Raw genomic sequence first — 14,856 nt, 5'->3', positions numbered from 1 at the left:
CTCACTTAATACTCAACAATCAATACATAATGATCAAGAGGACTTTTAAGGGTTGTAATGGGCTGAGGTTAAAGGTATGGAAATAATTTGGGAATTGTGGTGGAAAAACCAAGAAGGGGGAGCATCATATAACTGAAAACATGACCAAGAAATCACAACTCGTGCAACAACCAACAATCTCCAAATATAATCAACAACCTTTTTCACTCAAGAAATTCAATCATAACCCTTTTTATTTCACTTTATTCACAACTCTTTTTCTTTTCTTTTTTTTTCATTTCATTTTTCACTTTTTTTTTTTTTTTTTTTATTTCAATTCAATTTCAAAGCTCACTAAACATATTTTTCATCCTTCTAACCACAAATAGAGCACTTCAATTCAATACAAACCAAACCAAAACTAATACTCGCTCCCCCAAGCTAGGCTTGGGACAAGAATCAAATGAGGCCAATGGCTTGTAATGTAGGTATCAATCAAACAAAGTCAGAAAAGGCTCAGCGCGGCTAGAGGAAGGATAATATGAAAATAAAAATAACTCTGGAGCTAAGATCATCAAATGAAACGCCTCAATCATATCAAAATATATGCACTATCAAATATCAAGGAGTACCAAGTCAAAGTCAAGATCAATGCAACAACGAGGAACTAATCACACATGAAAGAACATAACTGACACAGATACGTCAGTTTATCGGCACAAAAGCTCACTTAGGTTAAGGTGTCTGCATAGTAATGTTAAATCGAGTCAGAGAGAGATCCACAATCTTACCACAAACAATCAGTTGCGAAACAATCGTGCTATGAAGTATCATGAACAAGATGAGTGACACTTAACAAATGTAGTAAAATATCAACAAGGTTCTCAAAAAGTCTTAGCAGTAGTCCCATAGATGCAACTAAAATGAGATGAAATATGTTAATGCAACTAAGAAAGCAGTACAATTTTTTTGGTTACACGTAAACTCCCACTCCTAATAAGCAGTACAAACCGTGCAACATCCTATGAAAGCAATGAAATCTACACTAAAAAGCAATAAAAGATAGAATATTCCTCCCCCAAGCTAGAATTTGCAGTGTCCTCACTGCATAAACCAGATTAGAGAAGGAACCAAAACCAACCCCGACAATCATCCAACACTAAAATCACCCACCCAGAATCACAACACCACAAAAACCACACACAAATCCCGACAATTCAATAATTCAAGTAGTGTGCTCAAAAAGAATTCTCAACAAGATGGCATCAAAACAAAAATTCAAGCGAAAATTCAAAACGAACATCAATAACATGTTCAAGTGAAAATAAATGCTTACTACCCAATTAATTGAGGAGAAGAGTCAAATATGCTCAATGATCATGTCATAATTCTTCGCCAAAGCTAGCTTGAAGCAATTTAGGGCCTATGTGAGAGAAACCTACAACAAATATCGATAAAAAAATGAAAAATGAAATTAAAAATAATGAAACAGAAAAGTAAGCTAAAGATAATAAGAATTCGAGAAGAAAAAAAAAAAAAAAAAAGAAAAGAAAGAAAGGAAACAGAAAAGAAAAAGAAGAAAAATAAAAGAAACAGATTAAAGAAGGGGGTTGCTAAATACAACCTCACTTTACTAATACAACCCTACAAAATATCTAAAATACCCTTTGCCTCAAAACTCATTTCTCTCTCTAACTACTCTCTCCATCTTCCTCTTCGTCCTCTTCAGATTTTCATAGATTTTAACCTCACTTTCCTCTTTAGATTTTCATAGATTTGAACAAATTGGGGAGATTTCCATTTTTCATAATTCTCTCTCATCTCTCCATAATTCTCAGTTCTCTCTCTTTCTCCATACATTTCTTCTGAGGGGGTAATAGACGAAGCCTTGCGTTTGATCTTGGTAATTGTTTTACTGGTAACTGTTATTGCTGTTCCATTCTAAAATTAATTTAGGTTTCAAGAAAGATCTTGATAAATTGATGTGGAGATCAAAGTGTTGATTAAATACTTCTACTTTTTTGGTTATAATCCTGTTAGTTATGGGCCCATCACAAAATCAAATAATGATGAGTGGAATTATTGTACCAACTGTATGAATGAGGCGAGGTGTATCATCGGTTTCCTAATGAAATATATGGCGTAAAGCATTGGTGTATGATTTTGCAAGCAAACGCCATCTATAACAGTTTGTATACTTGCATTTGTTGTATAATTAGCCAAAAACTAGTATGACATAAATTGGCTTGTTGTATAATTGAATGGAATAGCTCTTACTGCTTCATGTGAATTGAACAAAATTAATAATACTGTTTCATATAACTAGGATGAAATGGTTTATCCTATTTCATATAACTTGGATGAAGTAGTTGTTACTGTTTCATGTAAGTCTACACGAAACAGACTAATCATGCATTACGAATCATAATTATGAAAAAAAAATTCACAACTTGAATCATAATTACGAAAAAAAATTCACAACTTACATCAGATTGAAATTCGATTGGGTCAAAATTATGGTCCATTGAATATCAAATTAAAATTTGTAGATCTTCAATGAAGTTTTTTTTTTATATCTAACAGTTAGAGAGGAGGAGAGAATATTTTTAGAGAGAGAAAGGGTTTTTTTAGAAAGAATATGATAATAAGGATTTTTTGGGATTTTTTTAAGGTTGCGTTAGTAAAGTGAGGCTGCGTTTATCAACCATGTTAAAGAAACGAAGAGAGAGAAGAAAACAGGGGGAAGGTTGGCTGGGGTGCGAACAAGACGGAAGCTGTGATAATGGTGGTGCGCAGGTTGATGGTGGTTCGGTGGTGGGATGGGTGGCAACTAGCGGCGTATGGGAGGCGATCAGGAGGCCGGCTGGTGTGGGCTCAAGAGGAGTGCGAGGGGGCCTGGTGATGGACGGATGGTTTGGATGCCGGCGATAATCCGGTGGTAGTGCGCGGTGTTGGTTGTCGGTGAGTGGTGCGGTAAGAGGGAGAAGAAGAAGGCGCGGAGGGAGAGGAGTGCGCGCGGACTGACGCCGGCGACGGGTGATGATGGTGCGCCGATGATGTTGGTGCTCCGGTTTTCTGTGATGGTCAGCGATGGAGTGAAGTAAGGATGCGTGAGAAGGTATTGGGAGATGGTGCCTGAGAAACAAGAATGGCGTGGGCGAATTCCTGTCGCTTTCTTCTTCGTTCGTTCGTTTTTTTTTTTTTTTTTTTTTTAAACTCGTTCCACCTACAAAAAAAAAAAAAATCAAAACACCCTAAAGTCAGCAAAATCACTCAAAAAGGAAGAAACAAAGACAAAAATCGTAATAAAAAGTAAAGAAAAGAAAAGAGAAAATAAGTTAATGTTCGGGTTGCCTCCCGAGAAGCGCACTTTAATGTCTTGCATGACTTTTCAAGATTAGTAGATCACTCATAATAGTTCAATGTTCTAAGAAGCTTATCATATGTTCCTGCAGACATCTCAGAGCATATTATATAAGAGTGAAAAGCGAAAATGAAAAAAATTAGTACTAAATAATTACTAAAACTACAAAAAGAAAAATCAAAGGAAAAATTATATTTACAAGAAGAAGAAAAATAAAAATCGTTAGTCTTTTTACATGACTCAAAAGAAGGAAAAGAAACTAAATGTACATTATTTATGTTATTATGTGAGTCATTCAAAAGAGGAGAAAGAAGAAACGATGGAGGATATAATATAGGAAATGGAGGAATAATGCCAAGTTTTTGAGAGAATGGAACATGAGATTCAAAAACAGTATCAGATGGAGCCGACAAAGACTCATGCACTATTTCACTCTCAACTTTAGACTCATATGCAGATGAAAAGTTTATCGTAAAAGTGTCAGACACTTCACTTTCAACTATAGATTCGTCAACAGAGAGACACAAACTACCAACTCTACCAATTACACCCTTACCTTCTACCAAATTATCGTGAGTCAAATCAATACCTTTCTCTTCCGAATTATAATTCTCAACACTAATATCAGTATCATCAAGTATCACCTGTTGGTTAGTAGATTGCTGCACAACAAGAAATTCAATAGATTTCGCTATGTTTTGGTAATCATTAGCTAATTCATTTAAATCTTCATGTTGTTTAGCAATATACTCTTTCATCATATTAAAAAGTTCATGACGCTCTGATGTTTCAAGTTGAAAATAATTATTCTCTTCAGGTTGATAACATTGGGTATAATCAGGCACATAAGACTCATTAGGGTCATGAGAATATTCATAAGAATTCATGCACAGATTTTGTAAATTTTGACAATCATATGATGCATCATAAACATAATCATTAGCATTATAATACCCAGAATAATCATATTGCCCTTGATAATTAGAAAAAACATCCCCATCTGAACTATGATTATACGACTCCATACAACACACTAAAACAGAGAAGAAAAAAACAAAAAAAAAATCACAAAAAGAAAGAAAAAAATATAAATAAATATATACACAGTTTAATTTCACCAACAATAAAAACTAAATAAAACTATACCGTCTCCCCGGCAACGGCGCCAAAATTTGATAGGTTGTCGTACACCCGTCAAAAATAATTCCTGCAAAACCTTCTAACAATGTAGTAGGGTAAGTAGGGTCGAATCCACAGAGAGATGGTCGTTTAATCTAGTTTATAAGGTATAGAGAAACTAAACAAGATCAGAAGTATGTGAATTAAGGTTCTAAACTAATAAATAAAGAAAATCAAACTAAAAAGGATCTAGGGTAATGGTTCACCATGTTTATAACTATAATCTATCAAAATACCATCAATAGTTCAATCAATCAGATATCTAGAGCACAGGTTAATCCTTGGTCAGACATTAACGCTCTCAAATCAACATATGCTAGTACGGTCGCTCAACATAATCAGATTTGCTAATTGTAGGTAAGCCTCTAAAGAGTACTATCTCTCGATCTATAACTCGATATTAACAATATTTAATCAGACAAGTGATCAGATTGCAAGATTAACAATAAAACACTAATCAATTAGAGAAATCAATAATTAATCAAACCATGAATAAATATAAATCAAATCATAACATATAAACATGGATTCCCAAACCCTAGAAATAAAAACTACTCTATCATGAAATAAAGAATGAAATCTAAATCTACCAAGAAAAGCATAATCAAAGAAATCAAGAAGAAAAGAAACTAATAAAAATCATAGATTAATGAAGAAGAACAAAAACTATGATTTACAACTAGAAACTAGAGAGAAAAAGAGGAAGAGAAAACTAAACTAAGAAAAATAATAAAATAACGTGAAAAGGGGAGAGGAGAGAGAAAAAGAATAAAAACCTATCTAAATAATATCTTTTAACCTAATATGACTAGGAAAGTAATTTACAAGATAAGGAAAGTCTTAATTAAATCATTAATAGGCGGATTAGTCATCTGCGCGTACGCGTGGCAGATTCCAGCAGAAACAGTGTAATCTTCCGGAAAGCATAACTCCTTGACTAGAAGTCTCCTCGGGGCGTGCCACCTATCGTTGGAAAGCTCTTCAAGTCTAGTTTCCAAATCAGCTGGAATTACTCGATTTTAAGAAGTACATCAAAAGTTATGATCAGAAGAGTAGACATGACTCTTTTTTCACATTTCTTCTAATGATTTTCCGCTTCGTTTTTGCTCAAACTCGTACTATGACATATCCATACGATCCTTATGCATTGTAGCTTCTTTCCAAGTGCTCCTAATCCTCAAACTTAGCTAATCATACTCAAAATACGTTATCAATGCCTGAAATTCATCAAAAACAAGAAAACATACCGAATAGGAATAGAAAAGCATAACTTAAGAATATAATGCAACAATGAACCTAAATATGAAACTAAATGCTCTAAAATGCAACCTAAATGCACCTAAAAACTATATATAAAAATGACTTATCAGTCATCAACCATCCAACTTATCCTATATTCTAATCTTCAACATTTCTCAAAAGTTATCTCATCCTTTTTTTTTTCTCCATCATCATATTTTAATTTCCAAATATATCTTCTATTTTTGTCTTCTCTTAAAACTCTTTTATTTCATCTCTATACCTTTTGAATTATCTTCTTTGAAATTTTTTATAAGATACTTACCTTGATTGTGTCATCCAAGTCTCTTCTTACAAGCTTGATTTCCATCTCTCGGGCCTTCGATCTTCTTTGTAATCACTTTTGCGGCTCTGATACCATGATATATAGAATATGTGGTGCACACGGATGTTTTGATGGACCCGAATAGTATCATAAAATTGTATTTTCATTGATATTAACTATACAGGTGTGTTTGTGAGAGCTCATGTCTCTCATTCACCTTGATAAAACCCTTTGTTTCTACCTTTCCTAATATCTTGTGTAGAGCTCACTTGTTTGGCTCCCATTTAACTCATGCACACAACATATTTATAGTTGTTGTATACTAGTTTCTAGATTTTTCTTTATTTGTCTAATATCTTGATTTTTACAAGATATTTCTAGAAACATCATCACTTGATTATTTTACACTTTACACTATATTTTTCATTGCACATCTAGATTTTTCTAGATTAACCTTTAACAGGTTCGTATGTGGTGGTTATTGGATAATATTATATTGTAAAGGGTAGAATGGTACTTTACTAGTCATAGGTCTGTAATATAAACACTATATATATTGAATGCCAGGTTAACCTACAACAGGTTAACACACAATTATTCCCACACTTGTACATGGTATCAAGAGCCTAGGTTTTCCTAAAAGAAAAACACAAAAAAAAGGAAAAGAAAAAAAAAAAAAAAACCACCGAAATTTGTTTTCACCGGAATTTTTTTCTTTCTTTCACGAACCTGGCCATGGAGTTTCCTTCTCAGACTTCCTCCCCTGCTACTGCTCACACGCAGCCACCGTAGGCCTACTCTCCTGCCACCCCGATCATCTCATCGGCGCCGCTATTCGGAACACCGGCCACCACCGCTCTATATGCCGGCCAGCCTTTTTTGCAATCTTTCCCGCAGCCCTCCTCGACTGCTGGGTTTTCGAGCTTCGGTCCCGGCGTCTCATTGTCGGTGCTTCCGGGATCCTCTACTCCGTCCTCCTCACGGACTACCCCTCGGTTCTCGCCCGGATTTTCGGCCACCTCCGTCGGACCCCACTTCTCCGCCATGCCCATGTTTTCCTCCTCTCATTCGGCTTCCCTTTTTGCCCTCCCACAGATCTCTGCCCCTAATCTCAACAATTTGGTAACAATTACTCTTTCTTCTCCTGAAGATTATTTATTGTGGAAAACCCAAATTACTTGTTTAATTCTTTCGCATCAATTATTTGGTATGGTTGAAGGCACTATTTCTATTCCTCCTGCGACTGTTATTGATGATCATGGCATACCTGTTTCTAATCCTCAATTTTATGAATATTTACGTGTGGATCAACAAATCAAATCTTGGATTTTTGCCACCTTATCTAGGGATGTTTTTGTGGATGTACATGATTTGTCTACCTCTGTCGAAATTTGGACTAGATTACAATCTCGATTTATGCATGCTAGTATGGCCAGATCAATGGAATTAAAGGGAAGACTAACTCGTCTTAAAAAGACTGCTTCCCAGACGATGGATGGGTATTTACGTGAGATTAAGGTGATTGCTGATTCCCTTGCTGCTATTCAATGTCCTGTGTCGAACCAGGATTTAGTGCAGTATACCCTGTTTGGATTGGATCGTGATTCTGAGTACGCTCATATAGTTACTACCCTTCTGCATTATCCATTCCCAATTAGTTTTGATGATTTGCGTCCCAAGTTGCTACTGCATGAACAACGATTGCTCAATTCTAAGGATGCATCTGATCCCTCATCCCATCATGCATTACTTGCCGTTAAATCTACTGGTACTGGTTCAAATTCCTCCTCCCAGAATAATTCTGGAGGGAGAAATCGGGGAAGGAATAACAGAAACAGAGGTGGTAATAATACTCGTGGGGGCAACAATGCTCGGAATAATAATGGTGGAAATAATAATAATCGTGGCCCTGGAGGAAACAACAACAACAATAATGGTAATCGGGGACGATCAAATGGTATAAGTAAATTTTCTGACTTGTCATCTTATAGTATGCCTTGCCTAGATTCTATTACTAATAATTTGTCGTCTGCAGGGAGTAATTCATCACCTAGTAACAATGTTACCTCTACCCCTACTTCCTATACATGTGGTTTGTGTTGGTTTCCAGGTCACCAAGCTGCCTACTGTCCCCAGCGTTTCAATCATAGCTTTGTTCCCTCCTCCTCAGAAAGTGTCACTCGAGCCTTAGCTGCACTGTCTGTTGGGGGTGAAGCTAATGACTCAGTCTGGTACTCGGATTCGGGAGCTGCTTCTCACATGACTCCTCAGGATGGTACGTTCTCTATTAAAACTCCTTATACTGGGTCTAGTTCTGTTGTAGTTGGAAATGGTACCTTACTCCCAATTAAAAGTACTGGACAATTAACTTTAAAAACTACAAGTCGTCCCCTCCGTTTATCATCTGTCTGTCATGTCCCGAGTTTAAAACATAATTTATTATCAGTTAACAAGTTGTGTCATGAAAATGATTGTGTTGTGAGTTTTGATAAAAAAATATGTTTACGTTAAGGACCAGATCACGGGGGAAGTTCTGCTTCAGGGAACCAGTAAACAAGGTGTCTACCCTCTACAGCCCAACATTGTCCCTTCTGAGCCTTCAGTTCCTGCTTTCCTAGCCATTAAAGAGTCGGGTGACGTGTGGCATGCTCGCCTAGGTCATACATCTTCTAGCATTATAGGAAAATTATGTTCCAATAAATATATCACATGTACCTCTAAATTTCATGATGACTGTGTCGGTTGTAAGCTAGGAAAGATACATCGTTTACCTTTTGATTCTGTTGAACATCTTTCTACATATCCATTATATAAAATTCATAGTGATCTTTGGCAATCTCCTGTTTTGTCAAATCAATTATTTCGATATTATGTTGTGTTTGTTGATGATTTTTCACGCTATTCTTGGATTTATCTATTACGTCGAAAATCGGAAGTTTATTCTAAATTCCTTATGTTTCAAAAGATGGTTGAAAATCTTTTTAATTGCAAAATTAAAATATTTCAAAGTGATGGAGGAAGGGAATTTGACAATTCTCCTCTTCTTCAACATTTTTCTAACAATGGTATAATTTTCAAAAATCTTGTCCCACACTCCAGCTCAAAACGGTGTTGCAGAACGCAAACATCGTCATATCATTGAAATGGCTCGTACTATGATTATTCATTCTGACTTTCCTGCGGAATTTTGGGTTGATGCATCTATACTGCCACTTACACTATCAATAGATTACCCAGCTCGGTTTTAGGGGGTGTTTCTCCTTTTGAAAAATTATTTCATCGTCCACCTTCCTACCATTTTTTGAAAACATTTGGTTGTGAATGCTTTCCTTAATTTCTGGATTCTAAAAATCACAAACTGCAACCTAAATCGAAAACCTGTGTTTTTATTGGATATGCATTGGAATATAAAGGGTATCGCTGTTTTGATCCTACTACCAAGAAAGTCTACACTAGTCGTCATGTTCTTTTTCATGAACATAAATTTCCGTATCGTGCTTTGGTTGGTCCTGCGTCTCATGAGCCTTACACGTCTCCTAGTGTCTTATCTGCTGACTGGCCTGTTACTAACGTCGCCCGTCCCTTGGTGTCTGTGCCTCCACCAGTGTTGTCTGCCCCTCTCGCCCGCAGCTCTGCTGCTCAGTCTTTTCTCTCGCCTGTCGTGGTCTCCCCGTCCCCCGCGTCGGCTAGTGTCAAGAACCCAGCCACAGCTGGCTCTCCTCCCGTCACTCCCGGCCCTTCGATCTCGGCTGCTGGGCGTCCAGCCATCGCCAGGCCGCGTCTCTTGCCTCGACCCCTGCTGAGACACGCCTCGCTGGGCCGTCCCCCCCATCTCCCGCGTCTGTGCCGAGTCCGTCCCCTGCGACAGCCTCGCCTGCTTCGGCCTCTCCCATCTCGTCTTCCCCTGATCTCCTCTCTCCCATTATTTCTAATAAACATCCTATGGTTACTCGCCTTAAAGATGGTGTGTCTAAGCCTCGTGTCTTAATGAACTTAAACACTGAAATTGTAGAGTCTGAACCTACTAATTTTAAACAAGCTTCTAAAGACTCACGTTGGCGTCAAGCTATGTTAGATGAATATAATGCTTTAATTAAAAATGACACATGGGAGTTGGTACCTTGCAACTATGATAAGAATTTACTTGGTTGTAAGTGGGTTTACAGGATCAAATATCATTCTGATGGTTCTGTGGAGCGGTTCAAAGCCAGACTTGTGGTTTTTGGCAAGCACCAGCAGGCAGGTATTGATTACTTTGAAACCTTTAGTCCTGTTGTTAAACCTAGCTACTACTGTTCGTTTGGTGCTCACTATTGTTGTTTCTCTTAAATGGTCTATTCGTCAGTTAGATGTCAAAAATGCATTTCTTCAGGGTTTTCTCAATGAAGAGGTTTATATGCGTCAACCTCCTGGTTTTATTCATTCATCTAAACCTACTCATATTTGTCGTCTTCGTAAGTCCATTTATGGTTTGAAACAAGCTCCTGAGCTTGGTTTTCTCGGTTTAGCAACTTCCTTTTATCTATTGGTTTCAAGTGCACAGTTGTGACTTCTATGTTTACTCTGAAATATAGTGGTCATCTCATTATTCTTCTCTTATATGGTGATGACATTGTCCTTACTGGTAGTAGTCCTCCTCTTGTTGCCAAATTCATTTATGTTCTTTCTTCTCAGTTTGCTATGAAGGATTTAGGGGATCTTCATTATTTCTTAGGTGTGCAGGTTGTGCGTACTCCCTCTGGTTTATTTTTGTCTCAACATAAGTATGTCTCTGATTTACTATGTAAATTCCATCTTCATACTTTAAACCAGTTACCACTCTGTTGTCTCTAGAGTAACATTGTCTCTGCTTGATGGAGAACTTCTTGCTGATCCCACAGATTATCGTAGTATGGTTGGTGCATTGCAGTACTTAACTATGACTCGTCCTGATATTGCTTATGCTGTTAATATGGTGTCTCAGTTTATGCATGCTCCTCGTACTACTCACCTTCATGTTGTGAAAAGAATTTTCAGATATCTGCAGGGGACTCTGGATTATGGATTATATTTATATAGCAGCAGTTCTCCTACTGTTGTTATTGCCTATTCTGATGCAGATTGGGCAGGATGTCCTGACAAACGGCGTTTATTCTACTACTGGATATGCTGTTTTTCTTGGGAAGAATTTAATTTCCTGGCGTTCTAAAAAGCAACCTACTGTCTCCAAATCCTCCACTGAAGCTGAATACAGGGCAGTTGCCTACACAGCTGCAGAAACTATTTGGCTCAAGCAACTTCTTGCTGACATTGGCCATTTTCTCCGTCGTCCTGTGATTGTCTATTGCGACAATGTCTCTGCTACTTATCTCACTGCTAATCCAGTTCATCATGATCGTAGCAAACATATCGATGTTGACTATCACTTTGTTCGAGAAATGGTTGCCAAGGGAGGTCTTATTGTTCGACATGTTCCTACTCAGTCTCAGGTTGCAGACATTTTTACTAAAGGCCTATCTACTGACTTATTTACTAAACATCGTACCAATCTATCCGTTGTTTCACCCCGTAAAGATTGAGGGGGTGTATTGGATAATATTATATGTAAAGAAATAATATTATATTGTAAAGGGTAGAATGGTACTTTACTAGTCATAGGTCTGTAATATAAACACTATATATATTGAATGCCAGGTTAACCTACAACAGGTTAACACACAATTATTCCCACACTTGTACAGTGGTGAAGTAAGAGATGAGAGGAGGAAGTTTGTAGAATTGTTGTGTTCTTGGTGATAGATTTCATGGCCATTTATTAGGGGAATTAGGAACACTAATTCAGTAGTTGGGAAGGAAGGAGTAAATATTTTCGAATTTTTGACTTGAAGAAACTAAGAAAATGGATTAGTGACATATTTTTGACAGAGAAAAAGGAATGGAGGGTGGTTGTATGTTTGCCAAGTGTCCATGAAACAGTAAGGAAGAAGTATGGAGTAGTTGACCATGGAATCTTTTATTCTTTTTCCTTTTTATTTTGTAATCAAAAATTAGAAAATTACACAACTTTTCACTCTGCTTCTCGTGGTTTTGCGAAATTTAGTGAAATATGAAAATTTTGTGCGTTAGTGATTTTAACAACAAAACTAACCTTCTTGATTAGTTCATGAAATCTTAAAATATAAATTATTGACAACTAGGTAATAACGTTTTTAATTTGGAAATTTTTATGTTGAAATTCTATATTCGTTTTATTATACTTTGCTTAATTGGTGAAATGATAAAATAAAATGTATTTTAACTACTTATTATAGTTAATTATTTACTTAAACACGTTTGAGATTTTAGGATATTACACATTTCAACTTGCTGTTTCTGACCATATGATTTGTTGGTAAATGCACCGGAGGTTAGACTGTTAAGTATCCATATCCTGCTTCTTTCTCCTTGAAGAACTCAAAGAACCTTCAAGTAATGAGGAGCAACAAAGAAGATAAAGACTGTAAGTTGATATTTCAAAGATGAAAAAAGACGAAACATTACAATTCACCGCTATGGGAATTCAATAAAGAATTATATTCTGAAAATTTGTATACACCATTGCACTTATTTAAAGGTGAGCAGCAAAGCATATACTCTTAAGTACTCAACAGGGAGCCAGAAACATGGAAATCTAAATAGAGCAAAGACCACGCTCTCCACTAAGCGAGCATCTCCTCACCCCACCATACATAGAACACAACTTTGTATGTTTACACATCTACAACCATGATGATGATCATTATGAAGGGAAAATAAGGAGGTAGTGGGAGGAGTGTACAAGAGAGATAAGGAAAATACCCCAAAGGAAAAACTGAAGGGAAGCGGCTACTAATAACATAATATGTCAAAAGAAAACCAGGTAAACCAGCAGAATAAGCATGAGTAACATACAGTAATTACTAAGAAGGTTGACGTGTAACCACCAGCTCTTGTAAGTAAACACTAATAAGGCTAATTCTTTTTTCACCGCGTATAAGCCACAAGTTTACTGCACATACTTTCACTGCTAATTTGCTCCACTTCAGTCAAAAACTCAAATATGGTAGATATTATTGCCTCAAATATCTTCCCCAAACCCTTCAACAACAAACAAAGTAGACATCTTCTGTCCTGCATCAATTCACTCTTATGGGTAAGTTTGCGTATTACAATATATATCTCCTATAGTACTTCACTGCACTATCCACTACCCCCCCCCCCCCCAAAAAAAAACAAAGCCACATGGAGATAGAACAACACATTGCGCTTTGACTCTTACAATATCGAGACAGGCTTGCCCTTATCATTTTACATCTCCAAGAAACAACCTTGCCGATCACTTCATAATCATACTTCTAATTCAATACAATCATAGTTCTGCATATTTCCAACTTACCAACTACTCGAAAATCTAGAACTCTAAATATCATTTGGGTGCACTTAAGACTATCATCACACTCATATAAAAGCCGACCCTTGGTATGAGCACATAAATCTGTGTAACATGCTTTTTTAGAGTAAATCAAACCATCAGTTCCCAGAAAATCAAAAGGAAAAAAGGATACACTTTGTTCCCTAAACCTCGAAAACACATAAAAACACCAAAAAGAAGCAGACAAATGTCAAAGCAAAAGTAAAGTCCATGTAAACAAGAATATAACTAAAAGAGCAACCTAAGAACAATCAAAACTATCATATTATCATCAGAGACTAGATTCGCATTAAATTACAGTCACACTCAGAAAAATCCATAAGAGTAAGACATTTTGAAAATACAATTCTTTTAAAGCTCCATTTTTCATTGACAGGTCTATTATTAAAAAAATACTAGTGATATCAAGCAAGTTACAAATCTTTCCATTCATCTTTTTATTTGAAAAACTGAAAAACTATCATATTATGTAGACTAACATTCCCAAATGAGGCTCTAGCCTCTAAGATAGCTAAATGTGATTCCTAATTACGCCTTGTAATAAGATATTCATATTATATCTCCCTACCTGCCATTCCACACCACCTTTGATTCACCCTTCACAAGCTTTGGATAGCGGTCCAAACAAGAATCTGACTCCACAAAGAATATAAAAAGCCCAAAGGAAGAACTAAAAAAATATCAAATAAGCCAACCTTTACGCAGTCTCTAAAAATAAGTTAGCCATTTGATTATCCTCGAATAAGCTAACTTTGGTATCATTTAAACTTTTAACAAGTCAAATAACTTGCAACCGGTTTAACAAGTCAATTTTATTTTATTTTGCAATTTTTTTTATATCTTTTCTCTCTCCTCCCTCTCTTCCCTCTCTTCTTTCCGTTACCATGGATGACACTATCAACCATGACTTTGGGTTGATGAGTCTCTTAACAACAGTTTCTACCTACAGTGAAGTTTGAACTCAAAACTTTCCATGAACGATATCCAACTACTTACAATTTGAGCCAACTCTTCATTTGTTGCATTTGGACGCTTTATAATTATAATCTGTTTTTATTTTTCCTTGACATTTCAATTTCATTCGCGGATCCTCGTGGGTTCATATGAACCCACTAAACCCAGGGTAGATCCGCCACTACCCCCAACACCTCTTATTACCACCAGAACCACCACTTTAATTTGTGATTTGTCTCTTATCAATTATAAGTAAGCCCATAACTAAAAAGAAATTAACAAAGGTCTCAAAAACCCTTACAATATTTCAGGGATTCAACCAAGGTTTATTTACAAACTTTTGTTTTTATTTCAATTATTTTCTTGTAAATACGAAGACCTTGTTCT

The sequence above is a fragment of the Beta vulgaris genome, chromosome 5, assembly GCF_026745355.1.
Source record: "Beta vulgaris subsp. vulgaris cultivar EL10 chromosome 5, EL10.2, whole genome shotgun sequence".
Lineage (NCBI taxonomy): Eukaryota > Viridiplantae > Streptophyta > Magnoliopsida > Caryophyllales > Amaranthaceae > Beta > Beta vulgaris.
This window is presented reverse-complemented; position numbering follows the sequence as displayed.